Genomic DNA, 9,204 nt, shown 5'->3' with positions numbered 1-9,204 from the left:
GGGTCCAGTTCTGCTGGTTTTTGTCTCTCCTAGTTAGTGGCTTATTTCTTCAAGTGTTTTCTAATTTTATATTGACTTCTGCTTGGAGGAAGTTTATCTGTGGATATCCTGAGGTGTCTGACTTGAGGGGCAAATTCCAGAGAGAATTTCCATTATCTTCTATCAAGCACCTCAGTCTCTTAAGAACCCAAGACAACTTTAAATTAAGTCCCTTGGACTTCATAGGTGATATAAATTTGAATTCTAACCATTTACAAAGGCAGGCTTATCATTTTTTAAGGGAGATATTTTTCTCCACTTAGAAAGGAAATTGAGACAGATAAGACTTGTTTTCTCCCTTTGCTGCTAACAGACTCATTTTCTGGACTATCATTTAACTTGGCTGCTGTCCTTTAGAGGGTTCTGATTTCATGTGAAGTTGTAGTTCCAACACATTCCTTTTGTGGACCCAGAACTCTGTGTCCTGTGGGTATTAAAAACCAGAATTCAGAGCTTCCTTGGTAGCTCAGTGGTAAAGAATCTGCCTGCCAATGCAGAAGGCCGGTTCAGTTCCTGGGTCCGGGAAGATCCAACATGTTGCCAAGCAACTAAGGCCATACGCCACAACTACTGAAGCCCACATGCTCTAGAGCCCATGCTCCCCAACAAGAGGAACCAGTGCAAGGAGAAACCCACGCACTGCAACTAGGGAGTAGCCCCCGCTCACTGTAACTAGAGAAAAGCCCTCAGCAATGAAGATCCAGCACAGCCTAAATAAATAAAATTGTTTAAAAAAAAAAAAAAAAGCAGGTAGGGGGGCGGATTTCTGGGGTGGTCCAATTGCTAAGATTCTGTGCTCCCAACGGAGGGGGCCTGGATTTGATCCCTGGTCAGGGAACTAGATCCCACATGCTGTATGTAACTAAGACTCAATGCAACCAAATAAAATAAATGAGATATATTTTTTAAAAAAAGAATGTGGAACTATATTCAATATCCTGTGATAAACCATAATGGAAAATAATGTGAATAAATATATGGAGAATCCCGTGGACAAAGCCTGGCGGGTCGCAAAAAGTCAGACACTACTGAAGCGACAGAGCACAGCACAGCATAAATATATATACGGAATCACTTTGCTATACAGCAAAAATTAAACACAACCTTGTGAATCAATTATATTTCAGTAAAAATGTTTTTTAAATCCCCTCAGAGTTCTACATTCCTCTCAATGGCAACCGCAAGTGATTTTTGGGCTTGCCTATCATTTTGGTTTATGCTTTCTGTCTCTTTTTGGCACCCAGAGATTTTCTTACTTTCTAGGGAGTTTGTGTCTAAGATTTCTAGATGCTTTATTATAGGAAAGTTTATCAGACTATCCAGTCTTTCGTGTTATCTGAAGTAGAAAACCCAGGCTCCTTTAATCTTTACAACAACCTTACAAATTAAGCATTATTATTCTCATTTTATTATTGTGGAAATTGAGGCTCAGAACGGATATGTGACCATGTGAAGCCACTCAGTCATGTTTGACTCTTTGCGACTCTATGGACTGTAACCTACCAGGCTCCTCTGTGCATGGGATTTTGCAGGCAAGAGTACTGGAGTGGGTTGCCATTTCCTTCTGCAGGAGATCTTCCAACCCAGGGATTGAACCTGGGTCTCCTGCATTGCAGGCAGAAGCTTTACCATCTGAGCCAGCAGGGAAGCCCAGATCAGATATAGATTCTATCAAGAAGCAAAGTCTAGATTTGAACCCAGTACTGGCACCAAAGTTGATGGTTGTTTAAATACTAAGGTATATTGCCTCTGTTTTTCTGTGTACTTTCTCTTCTTTTAAAAAATGTTAATTTGTCTATCCTCAGAAAAAAATAAAACTTTAAAAGGTACTATAAACTGAAAAAAAAAAAAAGATCCCTTGCTTATAACATGTATTTATTTGTTAAACCTGATAAGTTGGGCAATCAAAGCCGTAGAGCTAGGCCTAGGTCATCCATTGTATCTGTCAAGTACCATATGGAGAGAACTGAGTGCTTTCCTCTGCATAAATGATAAATAATACCTGAGCCAGAGTATTATCATACCTTCCCTTCCCTTGATTTTGTTGTGCTTACCTTTTCCCTATGAGCCCATCGTTTTCTCCACCACGCTCTCCCTAGGCTGCTACTAGCTCTAAAGAGTAGTAATAAATAAGATTGCATCCCTGCTACATTTTTGGCAGGCAGGAAAGTCTTCTTGGACACAGTAGATATAGACCTTATCTGTCTAGGTTGTTGATTAGAAAAGCATGCTGAAGGACATGTAAGCCTTAATGAAGTCTGAATAGATTACATCTACTTCTTCCCCAGGATCAGCATGACATGGCACTCCAAGCAGAAAACAGAATCAGTCTGGCACACGGGCTCACCATGAGACGATAATGCTTGCCACACACTGAGGTTTGCTTTCCTAAGTGCTGGAAAATTGATTGGTTTATAATTCGTTCTGGTATTTTCCCAAGTCTCTAAGTGTTTACAATTACCTGCCTTATACTTTTTTCCTCCATTTTAAAGTACACATGCACACACACACACACACACACACACACACACACACACGTGTGGCTGTACGTGTGCTCACACACAATTCTACCCCGTCTCAGGTGATAGAGATCCTCCTGAACTCTCGGAAATTCAGAGCACTGGGGGGTCTCTAATGAAATTCACCAGAACTTTAAGTTCTCTGAGATGAATATTATCAAACTTTGATAATTTTATTTTATGCTGGTCCTCACTCTAAGTTAACCTATTTACAAGGAAATTGGGAAAGTGTGGGCTCATTTAAGAGTCTGTCCAAATAAATCTAGTCCAGAAAGTACTCATTCATTCATGTGTGCGTGCAGGCACTCACTCATTCCACATGTATTTGCTGAATACCTATTGTGTGTCAGGCCCCAATTTAGTTACTGAGGTTGTAGTGGTAATCCTTTTAGACAAGTCTCTGCTCTCATGAAGTAAATGATCTAATGTGGCAATTAAATAAACAAATACTGCCAGGGACCAGCCCCGGCTGATCCAGGGTATTCGAAAGAGAGACGGCGTAGGCGAAGATCAGGAAACAATTGCTTAATTAAATGTTAATTAAGGATATAAAGAGTAATAGAATGAGGATAGCTCAGTAAAATTCAGTGAAGAAAAGAGGCTGAAATAAGGATAGCTCAGTGAGGAAATTCAGTGGAGAAAAGAGGCTGAATAATTCAGCCAGAAGGTAAGAGAAAGAACGACATGGTGAAACCAAGTTTCGGTGAACAAGGCCCCGCACTTTATTTTCCAAAGTAGTTTTTATACCTTAAGTTATGCATAGAGGATAATGGGGGAAGGGGTAGAGTCATGCAGTAAGCCAGGCTTTCTTCCTGCAAACTTATCATATGCAAAAGTTTAGGTGATTTGCATCATCTTCTGGCCCGGAGGCCTTTTTCTCTAAAGGTGATTATTCTAAAGTCAGGCGCCAGCCTCCAAAAAGCATTAGATAAAGTTGCATTCCTACAGAGCAAAGGTGTGGTGGGCTATAACAAGAAAAAGAATTAACTCAAGGGTCCCAGGTTACAAACATTAAAGCTACTACTTACACCAATTATATTAATCAATACACTGCCAGGGACACAGCAGGTAAGGGATATGGAAACTTAGCAGCAAACATTGGCCCAACAAGTGAAAATCCCTTCACCAATACAATTTCTAATCAATCTTTTAGCTGCTCAAAGGAATCTGTATTTAGACAGTTTAGAACATCTCATGCCTCTCACAGTTTGGAGGCTCTGAGCAATCACATGTGGCCGGAAAAACCTATTCAGGCAGGCTAGAGGACTTCCAAGGGAGTTTGTAGGTTGAAACACTGTCACACCCAGGAATTATTAACTGGAGCTGTAAGCTAACTCTTTTTTCAGAGAGAGGTAGTAGGGGACAGCCCCCCATAAAGTCAGAGGTGTAGGTGAAAGCACAAAGCAGAAAGTAGGCAGACTCTGGTTTTGGGGGTAGATTGCTCGAGAATTTCCAGGGAGACTCCTGAGGCTTGATCCCGCCTTTGCGTATGCCAAGCCTCCTTCCTCATGACCTTTGCCAGGGGCGGAACTCGCTCCCTGCAAAATACACAATTTCAGATGACTATAAATGTTACGAAGTATTTAAAGCAGATGATAAACACAGAGGGAATGAATTGAGGGTAGAATGCCACTTTAGAGTTTTTTAGAGATGTTGGCTAAGAAAGACTTCAGAATCTTCTCTGTCACATTTTTTTGTTGTTGTTGGTTGTGCTGGGTCTTCACTGCTGCGTGGGTTTTTCTCTAGTTGTGGTTAGTGGGGACTACTCTTTAGTTGAGGTATGTGGGCTTCTCATTGCAGTGGCTTCTCTTTTTGTGGATCACAAGCTCTAGGGCACACGGGCTGTCCTCAATAGTTGTAGTGGACAGGCTTAGTTGCCCTGCGGCATGTGGGATCTTCCCCGACCAGGGATTGAACTCTTGTCTCCTGCATTGGCTGGCAGATTCTTTACCATTAAGCCACCAGGGAAGCCCTTTCTGCTCTCTTCTGACCTCACTAGCTGCTTTGTCTCAGTCTTCTACAAAGATTTCCCTTCATCTTTCCAACCTCCAAATATTGGAATATCCCAGGGATTATCCTTGGGCTTCTTTTTGATCTACATTCACTTCCTGATCTCATTCAGTCCCTGGATTTTTAAAAAACATTCTATATTTTACCCTAAAATAAGCAAAGTATGTATAGAACATTAACATTTGTCTAAGAAATGGGTAGGGTAGAATACAAAAATGTAAGTGCTTTCAAGAACTGTGAAGGTCTGAGACTTACCCAGCTTGCAAGCTAACAAGTTAAATTACCACAGTTTTGTGTCTGGCAGAAGACACAAGATTCATGGATCTTGTAATTCCATCTATTTCTTTCACAATTATTTAATTAATTTGACTATTAACTAATATCACTCTAATTTCCTTGGGGGAGGGGATTGAATGACTGTTGAATAAGATTGGAAAGAAGACTTTTCAATGCATTTTGTTGATATCAGACCTATTGATTAAATTGATAAAATTAAACTTAAAATAACTTTTAAAATATATTAATTTTGTAGTTTGAATTTGATAATCTAATATCTGAAATTCAGGAGTCTCAAATATGTCCAGAATCAGTCCTCTTGTCATTACCTTCTTGCTCCATGCCCATTCTTGTTTCTTTTCAACTAGTTTTTCAGCCTCCTATTTCCATCCTCGCATACCTATCATGAGACCATCTACACCACAGCCAGATGATCCTTTTAAAGTGTGTATGATTATGTCCCTGTAAGATCAAGGCATTTCTTTGCTCTGATCACAAGGGAGAAACAAAAGAGCAATAGCATTTTACTCACAAAAATAGCACTAATCAGTGTCAGCATTTGAGCGGGTTCTCCAAGCTTCAATTCCAAGACCTGAAAAGGATCATGTGATGCCTGCACATGCAGTGGGTTACATTATAGGAAAGGAACTCTCAGCTTTGGGAACCTGAATATTTTATAATGGGAGTAAACCAGCCAGTCCCATGCTCCCAAGGGAGACACTATTTCTAGCTTCCAAAGTCATTAGTGATACAAACATCTTTAAAAAGATAGTCTGGAACAAAAGCTATCAGTGAGTTCACAAGATGTACAGAAACATGAGAATCATGCAGAATTATCTCCCAACATGTTTTTGCTTGCACTTTTTGTAAACAGAAGGATAAACAAAAATCTTTTTTTTAATTGAAATATAATTGATTTACAATATTGTCTTGGTTTCAGGTGTACAACCAAGTGATTCAGTTACCCTTTTTTTTTTTCAGATTATTTTTCATTATAGGTTATTACAATGTATTGATAGTTTCGTGTGTTGTATAGTAAATCTTTGTGGCTTATCTATTTTTTTATATAGTGGTTTGTATCTGTTAATCCCATACTCCTAATTTAGGCCTTCCCCTCCTTTCTCCTTTGGTAACCATAAAGAAAGAAAAAAAGTGAAGTCGCTCAGTCGTGTCTGAATCTTTGCGACCCCATGGACTGTAGCCTATCAGTCTCCTCCGTCCATGGGATTCTCCAGGCAAGAATACTGGAGTGGGTTGCCATTTCCTCCTCCAGGAGATCTTCCCAACCCAGGGATTGAACCCTGGTCTCCCGCATTGTAGGCAGAAGCTTTACCATTTAAGCCACCAGGGAAGTCCATAAGTTTGTTTTATTTAATGTCTGTCTGTTTCTGTTTCGTATATAGATTCATTGTATTTTTTTAGATTCCACATATAAGTGATATCATATAACATTTATTTGTCTTTCTCTGTCTGACTTACTTCACTTAGTAGAATATTCTCTAAGGCCATCCATGTTCCTGCAAATAGCAATATTTCATTCTTTATTATACTGAGTAATATTTCATTGCATATGTGCATATACACATATATATTTATATTTATACATATATCTCATATCTTCTTTATCCAATCATCTGTTGATGAGCATTTGGGTTGTTTCCATGTCTTGACCACTGTAAATAGTGTTCCTATGAACATCAGGGTGCTTGTATCTTTTTGAATTAGTGTTTTCAACTTTTTTGGATATATGCCCAAGAGTGGGATTGCTGGATTATAGGGTAGCTCTATTTTTAGGGTTTTTTTTTTTTTTTTGAGAAACCTCCATATTGTTCTCCATAGTGGCTATACCAATTTACATTCCCACCAACGGTGTAGCAGGGTTCCTTTCTCTCCACTCACACTCCAGCATTTATTGTTTCTAGACTTTTTGATGATAGCCATTCTGACTGGTGTGAGGTAATACCACATTGTAGTTTTGATTTGCATTTCTCTGATAATTAGACTGTTGAGCATCTTTTCATGTGCCTGTTGGCCATCTGCATGTATTCTTTGGAGAAATGTCTATTTAAGTCTTCTGCCCATTTTTTTGACTTAGCTGTTTGTTTTCTCAATATTGAGTTGTATGTGTTATTTGTATAGTTTGGATATTAACCCCTTGTTGATTGCATTGTTTGCAAATATTTTCTCCCAGTCTGTAGGTTGTCTTTTCATTTTTCTTTTGCTATACAAAAGCTTTAATTTTTATTAGATCCCATTTGTTTATTTTTGCTTTTTTTTTTTTTTGCCTTGGGAAACTGATCTCAGAAAATATTGCTGCTGCTGCTGCTGCTAAGTCGCTTCAGTCGTGTCCGACTCTGTGCGACCCCATAGACAGCAGCCCACCAGGCTCCCCAGTCCCTGGGATTCTCCAGGCAAGAACACTGGAGTGGGTTGCCATTTCCTTCTCCCATGCTATGCTATGCTAAGTCACTTCAGTCATGTCCGACTCTGTGCGACCCCAGTGACGGCAGCCCACCAGGCTCCCCCGTCCCTGGGATTCTCCAGGCAAAAACACTGGAGTGGGTTGCCATTTCCTTCTCCAATGCATGAAAGTGAAAAGTGAAAGTGAAGTCGCTCAGTTGTGTCTGACCCTCAGCGACCCCATGGACTGCAGCCTTCCACCTCTGTCCATGGGATTTTCCAGGCAAGAGTACTGGAGTGGGGTGCCATATTGCTACAACTGATGTTTGAGAATGAAAAACATTTTTTAAAGTTACTAAGAAAGAGACAGAGGGAACAGGGTGGGAGGGAAAAGAATGGAAGCTAGATTTCTCTGAATATATCTTGTTTTGTATATTTGATTTTGAAACCATTTAACTAGAAAATGAAATAAAATTTTTAAAAAGCAATCTCTAAAAACAAAAAACTGCATGAAACAAATGAACCAAATTGTCTATCAAATAGGTAGAAAAACCACAGAGAGAATAATTATTTCAAGTTACTATTTTTAAGTACAGTAATTTGTCTGTATCTCTCCAGGGATATTCTCCTAAAAGCAAAAGCAAATCCAAAAACACCTTAACTCTTTTCAGCAATTGTGTTAGTGGTAGTGTTGGTGTTAGTATTCTGAGGCTGTTTCATGTAATATGTTGATGAAATTGGGAACCAAAATTTTTAGTATGAGAGTATAGAAGATACAGATTGAATATCAAGAGGTTAAATAAAACCCTGTAGTTCTGAATTTGAATTAGAAGTGTTATGTATGAATTCATGATGTATTTTATCTTTATAGAAAAAAAACAACACATATCTATCCAAGCTCTGTCATTGAAAAGGTCTAGAAACAATGACCTTTATTGGACCCCATGGCAGCTGAACTCTTCCTCTGCCAATGCGTCCCTACTCTCCTTGCCTCCCATGGGTGTTGATCCCAAGGGCGCTCCCTAATGAACAGCTTGCATTCTAATAACCAGCCACAGAAAATGCTCAGTCCTTAATATTGAATAGACCTTCCTTTTTCCAAATGTTCCCAAACAGATCCAACCAAAGACTCCCAAACGTAGGTACATATCAGTTAGAAAGCCTCCCCTTTCTTCCAAAACTCCCCTTCTTCCAAAGGGGTCTTCCAGAATTCCTTCCATAATAGAATATTTACCAATCAGAGACAGTTTCAGTATTTCCTCTTTTTATGTCTTTAATACCCTTGAACCCAGGCTGAAATGAAAGCGGTGGTAGATGGGTTCCCTTGCCCCAGGTTTATGAATGAAGAGCTTGTGTTAATCTTTTCTTGAAGTTAGTTTTGTCTTTGACACATCTCAGAGTCAGCTTCCCAGGGAAGCCAACAAGTGATAATTTATCTATTTATTTGCTTGTTGTCTGTCTTCCCCGACATTCCCTGGGAGAAGTAGGGCATTGTGGAGTCTGCTAGTTCTCCAACCAGCTAAAACAGTGCCTCACACTGGAAGCTGCTCAATACCAATTATGCTGGATCCAAAAGTGAAATGACATTTAAACTGAGACCTGAAAGACAAAGAGATAACCAGACAAAGATCTCGTGAAAAAGCATTTGGGGTGTTGGGAACAGCAAGTAAAATTCCAGAGCTCTTTCCTTCCTGTTTTGGTCCCAGATCTTTACAACTACTATTAAGTATTTGGGAGAGTTAAAATATTTTTGTTTGTTTTTGGTGTTACTTTTGTTTCCTATTTCTTCCTCACTCCTGTTTCAGGATCACTTGATATTTATAAATATAGCTCCAGGAATATACAGACCAATGTATAACTAATCAATCTTAGATTTCTGTTCATGAGCCCATACCAAACTCAAGGTAATTTCACTCCATTATTTATACAAAACATTTGTTTGTGGGAGGATATGGTAGTT

The 9,204-nt window shown here is 39.3% G+C and overlaps 1 non-coding gene across 1 annotated transcript; it reads right to left on the bottom strand.

Moving 5' to 3' along the window:
- Nucleotides 1-1,614: 1,614 nt before the first annotated feature.
- Nucleotides 1,615-1,686, bottom strand: TRNAC-GCA (transfer RNA cysteine (anticodon GCA)). The gene has a single exon. It is a non-coding gene; the product is annotated as a tRNA-Cys (tRNA).
- Nucleotides 1,687-9,204: the final 7,518 nt, after the last annotated feature.

Source organism: Bos indicus, chromosome X (genome assembly GCF_029378745.1).
Source record: "Bos indicus isolate NIAB-ARS_2022 breed Sahiwal x Tharparkar chromosome X, NIAB-ARS_B.indTharparkar_mat_pri_1.0, whole genome shotgun sequence".
NCBI lineage: Eukaryota > Metazoa > Chordata > Mammalia > Artiodactyla > Bovidae > Bos > Bos indicus.
The sequence above is the reverse complement of the archived record's forward strand: the minus strand, read 5'-3'. Positions and strand labels throughout refer to the sequence as shown.